Here is a 12,904-nt window from a genome sequence, read left to right as displayed (position 1 = left end):
CCTCACCTTTGATTGTCCTGCAGGACAGGGAGTGACCCGGGCCAAGCTGTGACAGTTGTTGCTGAGAATACCCCAGCCCCTAGAGTGGCCCCTGTCCAGATGGGGTCATTCAGTGCACCAAGAGTGAAAGTAAACTATGGGGCAGGGCTTCCCATACGGTCGAAGTTCCCGTAGCCACCTTCCATGAATCTGCTAGGTAAGGAGTGCAGTTTCAGAAGTTTCTGCTTCTGTACCCCAAATGGGATCCCCAGGACTCCAGATTGGAGTCCTATCACCCTGCCTCACCTCCCAGCTCCTGCTGCCAGGGGTCCCCAGGGAGGCAACAGACAACCTCCTCAGCCTGGACCCTGCCATCCACAGAGGCAGACCAGGGCTCTGTCTCCTCCCCGTTTCCCTGACTCTTGTCACTGACCATAGTCCTAACTGGTACCTCCAGTGAAGCAACAACCTAGTCACCCTAGTATGGCCCTCTCAACAGTAGCTCCTACTGTTATTCATCTATCCCTGTACCCAGCTGCCACTCTGCCCTCCTTACTGGGGAATCCCAGTGGCCTTCAGCCCTACCCGGGGTCCCTACATAGCTGTAGATATGCAGGCAGGGGCCATGCTCTCCTCCAGCCTTCCTTCTCTGGTGGGGCCTCAGTTGCACTCCACCCTGCTTGAGACTCTGATAGCCACAATTTGTGGTACAAAGACAGGTGCAGATTAATGCAGATTTGCCAGGGCAGGTGTAATGGGGAAAGCTTCCTGTAGGAGGCTGGAGAACTGAGCTGGGCCAAGGAGGCAGGGAAAGTTTGGAAGAAGGAGAAAGTAGGGGTATAAGGGCATAAGAAGAGAGAGGATATATGAAGGATTTGAACTTCGATTCTGGCAATGTTCAGTGGCTACAAAGAAGTCCAAGGTCAGTGGCTCATCTTGCCTGCTCTTTGGTAACCACCCCCTCCCCAACTCAGACATGTTGGAGTCTGAGGTCACCTTCCCTCCTATTAAGGCTGGCCTGTGGGAGGCCTGGGGACTGAAGGCCCATCTGTCTGGCCACTTGTTCCTTCCCTACCATTGCTCTCTCAGCAAGTACCCAGAGGTATCTCCCTTTTCTATGCAGGGCTCATGCAGGGTTCAGAGGGCACAGAGAAAAGCCCAGAAGAAGCTTTGTGCAGGTGACTTGTGCCTTAGGGCAGAGCCACATATCCCCGGACTTTGCACCCATATCTGCAGGTTCTAGGTGGTGCCAGGAGGCCAGCAGGAGTGTTTGCACAAAGATCACAGCCTCCCTCCCTGGAGTGGGGGCAGGGTTAGCCTTACCCAGTTCTTCTGCATTCCTCCTGGCTGGCCTGAGGCTGGGGGTGGCAGGCACCCCAGGTGAGGCTCCTAGCAGGGCTGCGGAGGTTTAAGGGACTCTCAGCTCCAATGCTTGAGTCCTTGGTGGGAATTCAGGCCCTGGGCCCTTGGATGCCCAGCAGGGAATGTCTGGCCCAGGGCCAAATGTCTTGGCCTCTTGCCCAGGTTACTCAGCTGGCACCAGTCAGTACCTGACTCTGGACTCCTTCGAAGTTCAAGGGAGTGTCCTGGACTGAGCTGAAATCCAACTCCTCTTCGGCAGGTACAACCAGGGGTTCCCCTCTGTGTGCCAGGCACCACCCTCACACCCCAAGACTAATCTCCAGACATAGGCCCAGAGCTTGCCCCTCTCTGGTCTGCTTATCTCGGCCTGGACCACGGTGGACCACTTTCCCCCAGCCCTGCCTCTGCTCCTGCTGTGATGGCCTCAGTGGTTTGATAGACAACAGCAGGAGCCCCATGGTGGTCCCACAGGGCAGGAAACTGAACGGAGGTGGTGGCAGTGACCGAGTGCAGCCCAGAATGCCAAAGCACTGAGGTCCTCCTGAGCTCTGGGGGCCCATGGGACAAGCTTGGCCATTCCTAGTCAGGACCTCGCTGCTCTTCCTCCCTCTGTGGGCCTCCATTTCCTCTTACATCAAATGAAGGGTTGATTGTTCAGTTCTAAGCACCCCCCAGCTCTGAACCATTAAGACGGAAACCCCAGGTGGTTCCCAAGATTTATGAGCAGCTCACAGACCCTGAGCAGACATCTCATTCCTCATGACCACAGTGGAATCCTCCCATCTGGGCTGTGAGCTAAGGGTGGGGCCTCAGATTTGGACCTCACATCGCAATCCACTCACCATAAACACTCAGCCACAACTGAGCCATAGAAGCAGGAAGGAGCATCTTCGATTCTGTCTTCTCAGACTCAGTTGAGAGGGTCTGTGCCCAGCACCTCCACTTTCACAGGGTTCAGATTGAAGACAAGGGAGCACAGGCCCAAATGTCCAGTTGCAGCCCACTGTGATCAGGAACCAGCTCTGGGAGGTGAAGGGATTCTCTCGTGGTAACTCAGTCAAGGTGGCAGAGGGGATCAGGACTCCAGGATCTTTATGTGCTCTTTCTTCCATGCCTCACAAATCCAGCAGCTGCTTGCCCTCTTCCCTTCTATTTTCTCCACCTCTACCCCCCACCCCTGCACATGGCTTTGAAGGTCACCTCTGGTTATAGGGAATGCCATTCTGCAGATGCCTGTGCATGGAGCCCTAAGCATGTCAGTCTAAGCGGCAGAAATGTGCCTGGACAGTGCTGTACTTGCTGCGTGAACCAGGACAATATCCCAGGATGTAAAAGCTCCACGATCAAAAGTTGAAATTCAACTCCTCTTTGGCAAGTATCAAACAGAGACCTTTAACCTCCCCACAAGGCTTCTGGCTTCATCTCTACCCCAGCTCCTAATGGGAAACTGAGGCCTCTCCTTCTCAGACGTTCAAAGTCATGGTTCCAGGCATTCAAGGCAAGAAGCATCTACAATGCCCTCATTTCACAGGTGACTAACTGAGTCTCCAGTAGGCAGTCCACACTGAGAGCTGTCAGAATGTGAGTCAGTGGCTTCCTGCAGGCCCTGGGAGGTGAAAGAGGCGTGATGGATGGGCAGGAGGGGAGATGTGTGATTTGATTGAACTATCACCTCTGGGTGCATGTGTCAGACTTCTCTCCTGAAGCCGAACAGCCATCTATCCGCCCCTCCAAACATCCCTCCATCTATTTCTTATTGAGTCATTCAGCATTTGGTGGCACCAGGTTGGAGCAGTTATCACTGAAACCATGAGAGAACAGAGTTGGCAGCCCCGGGGTGGTGCTGACTTCTCTCACCCTCGTCCCCACACCTGTCCCTCTCTTGTCTACCCACCATCACTGCCCCACTCAGGTTCTCACCCATATCTTCCTAATGGCCTACCTGCCCACTGTCCATCCATGCTCTAATCCATCCTCCTTGTTGGCTGCCAGAGGATCTTTCCAAAACACAAACTGAAATAATCACTATCTGTGGAGACACCATGAGCATTCCTCCTACTAAATACCACTGAAACCCCTTGGCAGGGACTGAAGCGTTCCACATTGCCGACCCCAACCGGCCTGACTCATCTCTGGTTCCGAGGAGGTACTGATGAATATTGAATGAATGTGTGAATGAAGGAATGGATGGCACATCCCAAACTCTGGAGGGGCTCACAGCCTGCAGATTGCATCAGCCCCCAACATCAGAGATTCTGAGCCACAAAACAGGGCCAGCCAGAAAGACCAACCTTAAGATAGAGACATGGATTTTGTCCTGTAGTCTGGGATACTGCTCCACAGCTCATTCTGAAAAGGATGGTCCTTCCATTTGGGAGGGTCCCCAGAGCTCTAGAGCTCTCAGTTCTGTAGCTCCTTCCTGGGGCAGTGTGGCTGGAGGGCCACTTCCCTGGAATAAGACCTTGAGTCAGGGACCATGGTCATTCCCCAAACTAGCAAGGGCACTGACAACACTTGCAAAAATTAGTTTCTGTGGAATTGGGGCCATAATACTATGGGATTGTGGTCCCTCTAGATCCAGAGGGATTTTTGTAAACACCAAGCTGGACATCCCCTTGGCTCATTGTTTCCTCAGGTCCTGCCCAATTCCACCAGCCCCTGGGATAGTCTCAGTACTGAACTAACTTCCCAAGATTATGCAGAGTCTCTGATGCCATCTTTAGAAAGGATTTCCAGGAGCTTCCTCCCCTCCCTGTCTGGGGCCTAATAAGGGCATGTCTTGAGTCTTAAGTTACAGTCACCAGCCAGGCAAAACCAATGAAGACTCGGGTCTGAAGTTTCAGCCTGCAGGGTGCAGCCAGCCCAAAGGGGCATGTGGGACCCTCATACACTGCTAATGGGAATGTCAAGTGGTACAACCACTTTGGAAAAACAGTTTGATGGTTTTTTTTGACAGTTCAATATAAGCCTATCATATCAGCTATTCCATTCCTAGGTCTTTACTCAAGGAAAATGAAAGTCCTCCGAGACCTGCACACAAATATTCATAACATCTTAATTTGTAAAAGCCCCTAAATGGAAGCAACCCAAATGTCCATCAACAAGTGAACAGAGAAACGAATTGTGGTATAATCTTACAATGGGATACTACCAAGCAATGAAAAGGATTGCACTTTTGATACACCCAGAAATGTGGCTGAGTCTCAGAATAAGTATGCTGAGTGAAAGAAGTCAAGCAAAACTAGTACACACTGTATTATTTCATTTATAAAAAATTCAGAAAATGCAAACCCATTTATAGTACCAGAAAGTGCATGGATGGTTGCCTGGAGACAGTGGGGATGGGAAGAAGGGATTACAAAGGGATGTAAGAAAACTTTTGAGGGTAATATGTTCCTTATTTTGATTGTGGTTCTTAATTTCCTTGGGCCACCATAACAAAGTACCAAAGGGCAGCTTAAGACAACTGAGATTTATTGTCTCACCGTTCTGTAAGCGAGAAGTCCGAAACCTGTAGAGAAGAGTCCTTCTTTGTTTCGTCCTAGCTTCTGGCAGTTTGCCAGCAATACCTGGGCTTCAATCTCCACCAAGGCCTTTTCTCCTTGTCTCTTTGTCTGTGTCCAGTTCTCCCCTTCTTACAAAGATACCAATCGTATCAGAATAGGGCTCGCCCTAATCCAGTTTGGCCTCATCTTAATTAATAACATCTTCAAAGACCCTATTTCCAAGTGAGGCCACACACCAGGGATTAAATCTTTCGTGGGGGACATGATTCAGTTTATAACAGTGGTGATGGTTTCACAGGAGTACAATATGTCAAAACTCATCAAGTTGTATGCTTTAAGTATGTGCAGTTTATATATGTATCAATTATACTTTAATAAAGCTGTTTTAAGAAAGAAGAGTTTTCCATGCTACCCATAGAGGGGTCCCTACGGCGTGGTCCTCGGTTTCCGTCGTAATTTGAAGAGAAACTTGGACAACATTGGGAGATGCCCTTGATGTTCTGCAGATGAAGGAGGAGCATGTCCTCAAATTCCTTGCAGGAATTTGGAACCCACTTAGGTGGCACGAACCTTGACTTCCAAATGGAACAGCACATCCACAGAGGAAAAGTGATGGCGTCTACATTATAAATCTGAAGAGGACTTGGGAGTAGCTTCTGTTGGCGGCTTGTGCCATTGTTGCCATTGAAAACCCTGCTGATGTCAGTGTCATATCCTCCAGGAAGAGTGGCCAGCAGGCTGTGCTACAGTTTGCCGCTGCCGCTGGAGCAACCCTTATTGCTGGGCGCTTCACTCCTGGAACTTTCATCAACCAGATTCAGGTAGCTTTTCAGGAGCCATGTCTTCTGGTGGTCACTGATCCCAGGGCTGACCACCAGCTTCTCCCAGAAGCCTCCTGCGTTATCCTGCCCACCATTACTCTGTGTAGCACGGATTCTCCTCTGCACTATGTGGACGTTACCATTCCATGCAACAACAAGGGAGCTCACTCAGTGGGTCTGATGTGGTGGATGCTGGCCTGGGAAGTTCCCCATGAGTACCCTTGGGAAGTCATGCCTGATCTCTACTTCTACAGAGATCCTGAAGAGACTGAAAAGGAAGAGCAGGCTGCCTGCTGAAAAAGCTGTGACCAAGGAAGAATTTCAGGGTGAATGGACTGCTCCACCTCCTGAATTTACTGCTACTCAACCTGAGGTTGCACACCGGTCTGAAGGTGTACAGGTCCCTTCTGTGCCTATTCAGCAATTCCCTGCTGAAGACTGGAGTGCTCAGCCTGCAACTGAAGTGTGGTCTGCAGCTCCCATAGCTTAGGCCACTGAACGGGTAGGAACAACCACCAAGTGGTCATAAGCTGCTCTTCCACAGGCTCTTTAACAAAAGTGGAAATAAGGTTGCCAGAAAATAAACAAGTTTCTATAAGTTGAAAATTAAAAAGAAAAATCAGATTCTCCCTGAGTACTTACTGCAATCGCCTTCCACTACCTCCAGAATACAGTCACCACTCAGTTTGGCCTTCATGACCTTTACAGCAGCCTAGCTGCCCTCTTCAGGAGAGGCTGCTCTCTCCTCTGTTCTTATTTCTCTCTTGCATAGCAATCAATATATTAGTTGTGTTTCCCTTACTGTGCTGTGCTATTTTACCTGTCTGACTTTGCACACGCAATTTCCTCCAATAGCTGGCCATCTTCTGCCTCATCCACCCAGAGAACTCCTACTCCTTCGTCAAGGCCCTGCTCATTGTGCCCTTACTGGGAAAACCTTCCCAACTCTGTCAGGGCACCATGAGTGGCTCCTTCTTCTGCCCCACTGTTCTGGGGCACATCTCTGTCACAGCACCACAATTTGTTATGAGTATCTGTCTCTTCCAGCAGACTGTATGCTTCTTGAGGTCAGGGACAGCGTTGTGTGCAGCCTTGTATTGCCAGTGATGGCCACGTTGGCATCACTGAGGCCTTATTCAGGGGATTCCATGTGCCCAAGCATGTGGGGCAGGTCAGCATGAAGATGGGGTACAAAAGATTCAAAGGAATGGAACTAAGATGTGGGAACTACTGGGAAGGATGTACACTCCATGCCACCCCATTCACTTGAAGGGCAGAAGGTAGCCTCTAGGAAGAGACAGCTGCTTCCCTTGGGAAGAGGTTAATCAATTAGGATTCAGTCAGCCCTCCAGGTGGATGGGGTAGCATGGAGTGTACCTCCTTCCTCTCCACACATGGGAATATACAGGGGCCTTGGCAAAGGAGAAAGACTGGGTCTGCCTCCCCTCCAAAGAGGAGAAAGGACTGGGGCCTCTGCCCCACGGTCGATTAGGAGGTTCCAAAGTCTGTCTCCTGGTCTCATTCTCTGGGTCTGGTGGAAAACAACACCAAGAGACTCCTTCTGTGATTAGCAGCTCAGAGGGGTGGAACAGATGCCAGGCTCTGCAGTGATTCCAGAACACAGTAAGAGAAGAACATCATGACGGGAACCACTCAGCCCATACACGTGAAATCCCAATGACTTTGATGACTGCCCTGGCAGACCTGGCCTCCTTCTTCATGGATGCAGAAGTCCTGGTGGGTCTCCGGCCTGATGGCTGTGCAGGGACCGTCCCCCCCTTCCCCATCTCAGCACTGCAACCTTGTGCTTCTTCTCAGTTCTATCTTTAGATGAGCTGGTCTTGCAGTTGGGAGCCAGGATGAATAGGTAGACAAGAACTCCTATTCTGCCTAGACCAATCAGGGAACAGTAAGGAAGTCAGGCAAGGGAGGCCGGGGGAATCAGTCTTTGGGGTTCAAATCTGGGAGGATAAATACCCAGAAATGGTGCCCCCCCCCCAAGCTTCTAGGTTGGTAACTAGAAACATACGTGTGCACTAGATGCCCAAAGTCCTTGCACCCTGGCAGCACATTCCAGGGCAGGAGCAGCTAAGAGCCCAGAGACTCAGCTATGGGTAACAAGCCTGGGCTGGAGGCAGAGATGCAGTCCCATGATGATCACACAACTGCTAGTTCCTGATGCCATGTGGGAGACGATCATTTGTGTGATAGCTCTTGAACACCCACCATAGGCTGGGTCTAGGGGGCAAAAGCAGAGGGACACTGACAGGGGCTGCTCAGATTGTTCATCCTTGAGCAGAACCAGTCACAAGCTGGTTGTTTTTGGATCCCATCCCAGCTGATTAAGTAACTTGGTTCCCACCAAAGGGCACGTTCAAGGTCAGCCCCTTCTAGAAGGTGCCCTGTGGCACCACTCTTGGGGATGGGCCCTCTAGTGTCACATTACTTTAAAATTTCTCAAAACGGCATCTCACAATGAGTCCCGGAAACTCACTCTTCACCCCACACACTTGAATCTGGGAAAGCTGCTAAGACTCTTGGTACCTTGGCATCTTCCATTGCAGGGGGTTTGCAGTTCACTCCTTTTATTTCAAGTCACAACTAATTTTAGGGCACCAACTGCCTGAGGGGCCCTGTACTAGATGCCATGGGGAAGACAGATGAATATCCCGCCAGAGGGAGGCTTGCAGCATCACTGACACTCACTGACCCCTACAGCCTGTCGAGGCCACAAGGAGCTCACAGCCCAGTGGGGACACCGAGAGGCAAGCCCAGTTAGTTCAGTGTACTCTGTTGACTGAGAAAAAAAATGTTCCAGGAGAGGGAGAGATGGAGGCAGGTATAGCACATGCTTTATCTCATTCTCATTCATATCTCACTTTTCAGCAGAATTATATGAGCTGGACTTTCTATTGGGAGTGACAAGGGCCATGGCAGGCTTCCTGGGGATGGGCTAGTTGAACAAGCTCCAGGTAGTAAACAGAGGTTTCTAGGCAGATAAAGGGAGGAAGAGCAGCCCAGGCCAAGGAAACAACACAAGCAAAACCTAGAGAAACATCTCATGATGTAAGATAAGAAGACCTTAAAAGAGGTTCAAACTTTCCTGTGGGAGTTCAGAGAAATTCCTAGATTTTTAAAAAAGATATAATTATGTTGCTTCTTGATAAAAGAATGTGCCTCTGAATCTGATGCTGGCCTTATTCTCCTCCCTCCAGCTCTGTAGGGAATCTCTTTGAGACAGCTCATGCTAAAAGCCCTTAGTAATGTTTTCCTCTGAGAACACACTGAGTCCCCATTGGATAATTAGGATGCAGCTGAATCTTCCGAGAATGGCTGTGTTCTCTAAAGGGTGTAACTGCAGGGACTAGGGCTCCTTAATTGATATATTTATCTACACTTGAATCTCATTTTCCATTTTTAAAGGCATGCATCTTTTTTTAGCTAGATGAGCTTGTTTTTAAAAGCTTATTTTATGCATGTGCACAGGTAAAATGCAGAAGTGCTTTGATAAGAAAGTGGCTTCATTCTATAATGTATTCCATGATTTAGGACCATAGGATTTTTCATTCTTCCAAACCTGGGCTGCTGAAGCCAATGCACTAGTTTCCAACTTGTTCCCCACCCCACCTGATTGTGAAACTCAGAAGGGTCTCTCCAAGCTGGGACCTCGTGATGCATATGGCTAGAGTGGATGTGTTCAGCCTGCCCGGCCAGACCTCACCTTTCAGGGAACTGGCATAAGGTCCTCGGGGACAGAAATGACTGAGGTTAAGCTCAGGGAAGAACAGGTGGCTCTGATGAGGAGGATTCCAACCAACCTGCAAATGGGGCAGAGGGGACAGAGACTGCAATGCCATTAGACCTTAACATTTGGAAACCCTCAGGTGCAGTGCCTGCAGGAAGCAGTGTCTACGGGCTTGGAAATTATCACTAAAACCATCTGGTTGAGGGAGAGCATGGCGATCTGGGCAGGTAGGGGGTGTCAGGTGGGGGAATTGTAGTGGGAAAGTGGAGTAGTCAGGGCCCCCTCTAAGAAAGTCCAGCACTGTACTTGGGGACTCCCTTGTTCTAGCTTCTCACAGTGGAAAGGGGGTTTCTGGCCTCCTGGCTCCAGAAAGCTGGCTTTTGTGGGAATGGGCACTTACCACCAGCCTTTCTAGACCCAAGGGTGAGTGAGTGGGAGTTGAGTCTGTTTTTTCCAGAGGCTCCACATACAGGCCAGGTCATCCTGAGCCACCTGAAGTCAAACCACCCTCACAGGCCTGACAATGGCATTTCTGGGAATGCTGCTGAGGCCATGGGTCCAGACTCTCCCAGGGGCCCTTCATGCTCCCGTCTTGTGGAACTGTTGATCAGGTGTTTCTTCTGTCCCTCCCTACCTTGCCCATCTCTGTGGTTGAGCTGGGACCTCATGGGCTGAAAGGAAGATGGAGAATTCTGGGCATTGGCTGCTGCTCAGCTGCTGCCAGCACCTAGACCTTAGATTCAAATTGACTGGGCTCCTGTTTTGTTCCAAAGACTCAATGCCTCTGGTTATTAAGAATGATATACTAATGTTTATTGAGTACCTTATGTTCCAAGCACTGTGCTAGGTCCCGTAATTCATTTTCTCATTTAATCCTCCCAATCACCCAATAAAATAGGCAAGGCTAAGGCCCAGAGAGAAGGGACTTATTCAGGGGTACAAAGCATGGGAAGTTCTGACAACTTCTGTTGTGGAGAATATGGTTGCTCAAAACAACCAAATATGCTGGATGAAATATGAAAAATACCTTCTTAAAAGCATCAAAGAACTGGCAAGAAAGGATAGCCAGTCAAAATCTAAGGAGACGTGAGAGCCCAAAGAATTAAGAAGCATTGAAGGCATTTTGGCTCTGTGGTATGTACTACATGGGTAAATCTGAATCTTGGGTTTAATGGTCTAGTAGGGCAATGTGGACACATGTCAAAACTCAGGGCCTATCCCAAGTGAGGAATCTATACGGGACCCTTCCAAATTATGCTGGCACCCCAAAAGACCTCATCCTCAGGGGAACGCAAAAAATAAATAAATAAAAAAAAAAGGAAGGACGTCCCAGAGAAATTGTAACCACAAACTAGCTTTCACTCAGATTTGTAGCCCAAATTCATATCGTTTGGATGGTTCAAAAAGCCCCAAGTCATGAATTGAGTTCAAAATCATTCTGGACCATAGTGCCCCAAGGTATCTAGGAGAAGAACAGGCAAATCCTTTCTGGGGAAGGCATCTTCATTCCAAGTCTCAACAAATACTCTCAAATAAGTTTTCAAGGATATTGAGCAGCACAAACCAAAAATAAATACACACAAAAGGAAACAATAAGCAAGAACCAGAAGAAACTACAGACAGCAGATACACACCTACAATAATTTCAGATTTTGGAATTATCAAGCACAGATTAAAATAAATATAAAAGACAAACTTGAAAATATCTGCAGGGAATAGGAAATTGAGTGACTTAACAGATCTGAAAAAGAAGCAAACATAACTTCCAGAAATGAGAAATACCATAATTGAAATGTTAAAATGTAATAGAAGATTAGACTCAGATAAAGAGATAATTTGTGAACTGTTGGGGGTTTAGAAAAAAGCAACAGAAAACAGTATAGTCAAAAGATAGAAAATATGGAAGAAAGGTGAAGACATATGGAAGAGAGAGTAGCCTTTATTTAGTAGGAGTTTTAGGAAAGGAGAGAGAGAATGGGAGAGGCAATACTTGAAGAAATATTGGTTGAGAATATTCCAGAATTAATAAAAGACACAAATTCTCAGATGCTAAGAATTGCAAGGAATTCTAAGCAGGACTGAAAAGCAAGAAGTAAAGAAATATGCATTTAAGCCAGCTGTCGGGCACCGTAGGGAAGCGAGACAATCGAGTGGCCTATATAGTAATGCAGCCAATAGTAATGGCCAGATTAAGGGGTCCAAGCCAGTCTTCGGGGCCAATGATACAAGATTATCTGAATCGACCAAAGCCCACCTGGGAAAAAGTAAAAGAGCAACTAGAAAAGAAAAAGAAAGACTCCAAGGCATTGGCCAAATTTGAAGAACTAGAAAAATGCAGGGAGAAATCATTAAGTGCAAGTGAGAGCTCATCAAAAAAAAAAAAAAAAAAAAAAGGCAGAGAAAGAAAAAAGAAAAGAAATCTGGTAGGTATTCATCTTATCCCTCATCAAACTCTAATTCTTCTGGTAGTTCTTCAGATTCTGAAGATGAGGATAAGAAGCAAGGAAAAAGAAGAACTATTCACATTAATCTTTGGAAAGTTGCATGTCAGAAACTGAATCAGACAGTAAGGATAGTTGGAAAAAGAAAAAGAAGTCAAAGGCTTCAATTGAGAAAGAAGAAGATAATGAAGGGCTCAGCAAAAAAAAAAAGAAAAATGCATCCCGAAGATAAATTTTTATCCTCTGAGTCCTTCTCAGAATTGGATTATGTTGAGGAAGTATGAGTGAAAAATAAGAAAAGCAGTGAAGAACGAGAAAAAGCAACAGAGAAAGCAAAAAAGAAAAAGAAGCATAAGAAACACAGTGGGAACAAGAAAAAGAAGGCTGCTAGTTAAAACCCAGATTCTCTATAACATTAAGAAAAAGCAGGATTTCCTTATAGAGAAAGGGCACTGCCTAAGGAAATTTCAGCCATGAAAATTATGACATAATTTTAAAGATGCATGATTTCTCTTGTTTTTTAGAATTATTCCTGGACTTTCAGTAGCCACTTAGATGCTGCTGTGTGAAAGGGCCATAATTATTGCCTGCTGCTTGAACATCTTTTTTTTTTTTTTTTCAGTGCTTACTGGCTCTGGGAGATAATATACTGCAATTGTTCTAGTGGTTCAGATATTTAGGGATAAAGTGAATATTTTTTACCATAATTACTTACATTAGTTTGTAAGCTGCTGGATTGCAATACACCAGAACTGGAACAGCTTTTAAAAAGGGGACCTTAATAAATTACAAGTTTACAGTTCTAAGCTTATAAAAATGTCCAAACTAAGGTACCCAGGAAAAGATACTTTAATTCAAGGAAGGTCGATGGGTCCAGAACAGCTCTGTCAGTTGGGTAGTCACATGGCTGGCATCTGCTGGTCCCTTGTTCCTAGGCTCTGTTACTTTCAGCGTCTGTTGCTGTGGGGGCTCCTCACTTTGCTTCTCTGGGGCTGGCCTTTATCTCTTGGCTTCTCTAGGAGAGATCCAGTTCTGGCTTGCTTAATACCT

General features: G+C 47.5%; 2 pseudogenes; both read left to right on the top strand.

Annotated features, from left to right (window-relative positions):
- Positions 1-873: 873 nt before the first annotated feature.
- Positions 874-6,158, top strand: LOC143658455 (small ribosomal subunit protein uS2 pseudogene; annotated as a pseudogene).
- Positions 6,159-11,515: 5,357 nt separating this feature from the next.
- Positions 11,516-12,249, top strand: LOC143658454 (uncharacterized; annotated as a pseudogene).
- Positions 12,250-12,904: the final 655 nt, after the last annotated feature.

Source organism: Tamandua tetradactyla, chromosome 16 (genome assembly GCF_023851605.1).
Source record: "Tamandua tetradactyla isolate mTamTet1 chromosome 16, mTamTet1.pri, whole genome shotgun sequence".
NCBI classification, from domain to species: Eukaryota; Metazoa; Chordata; class Mammalia; order Pilosa; family Myrmecophagidae; genus Tamandua; species Tamandua tetradactyla.
The sequence above is the reverse complement of the archived record's forward strand: the minus strand, read 5'-3'. Positions and strand labels throughout refer to the sequence as shown.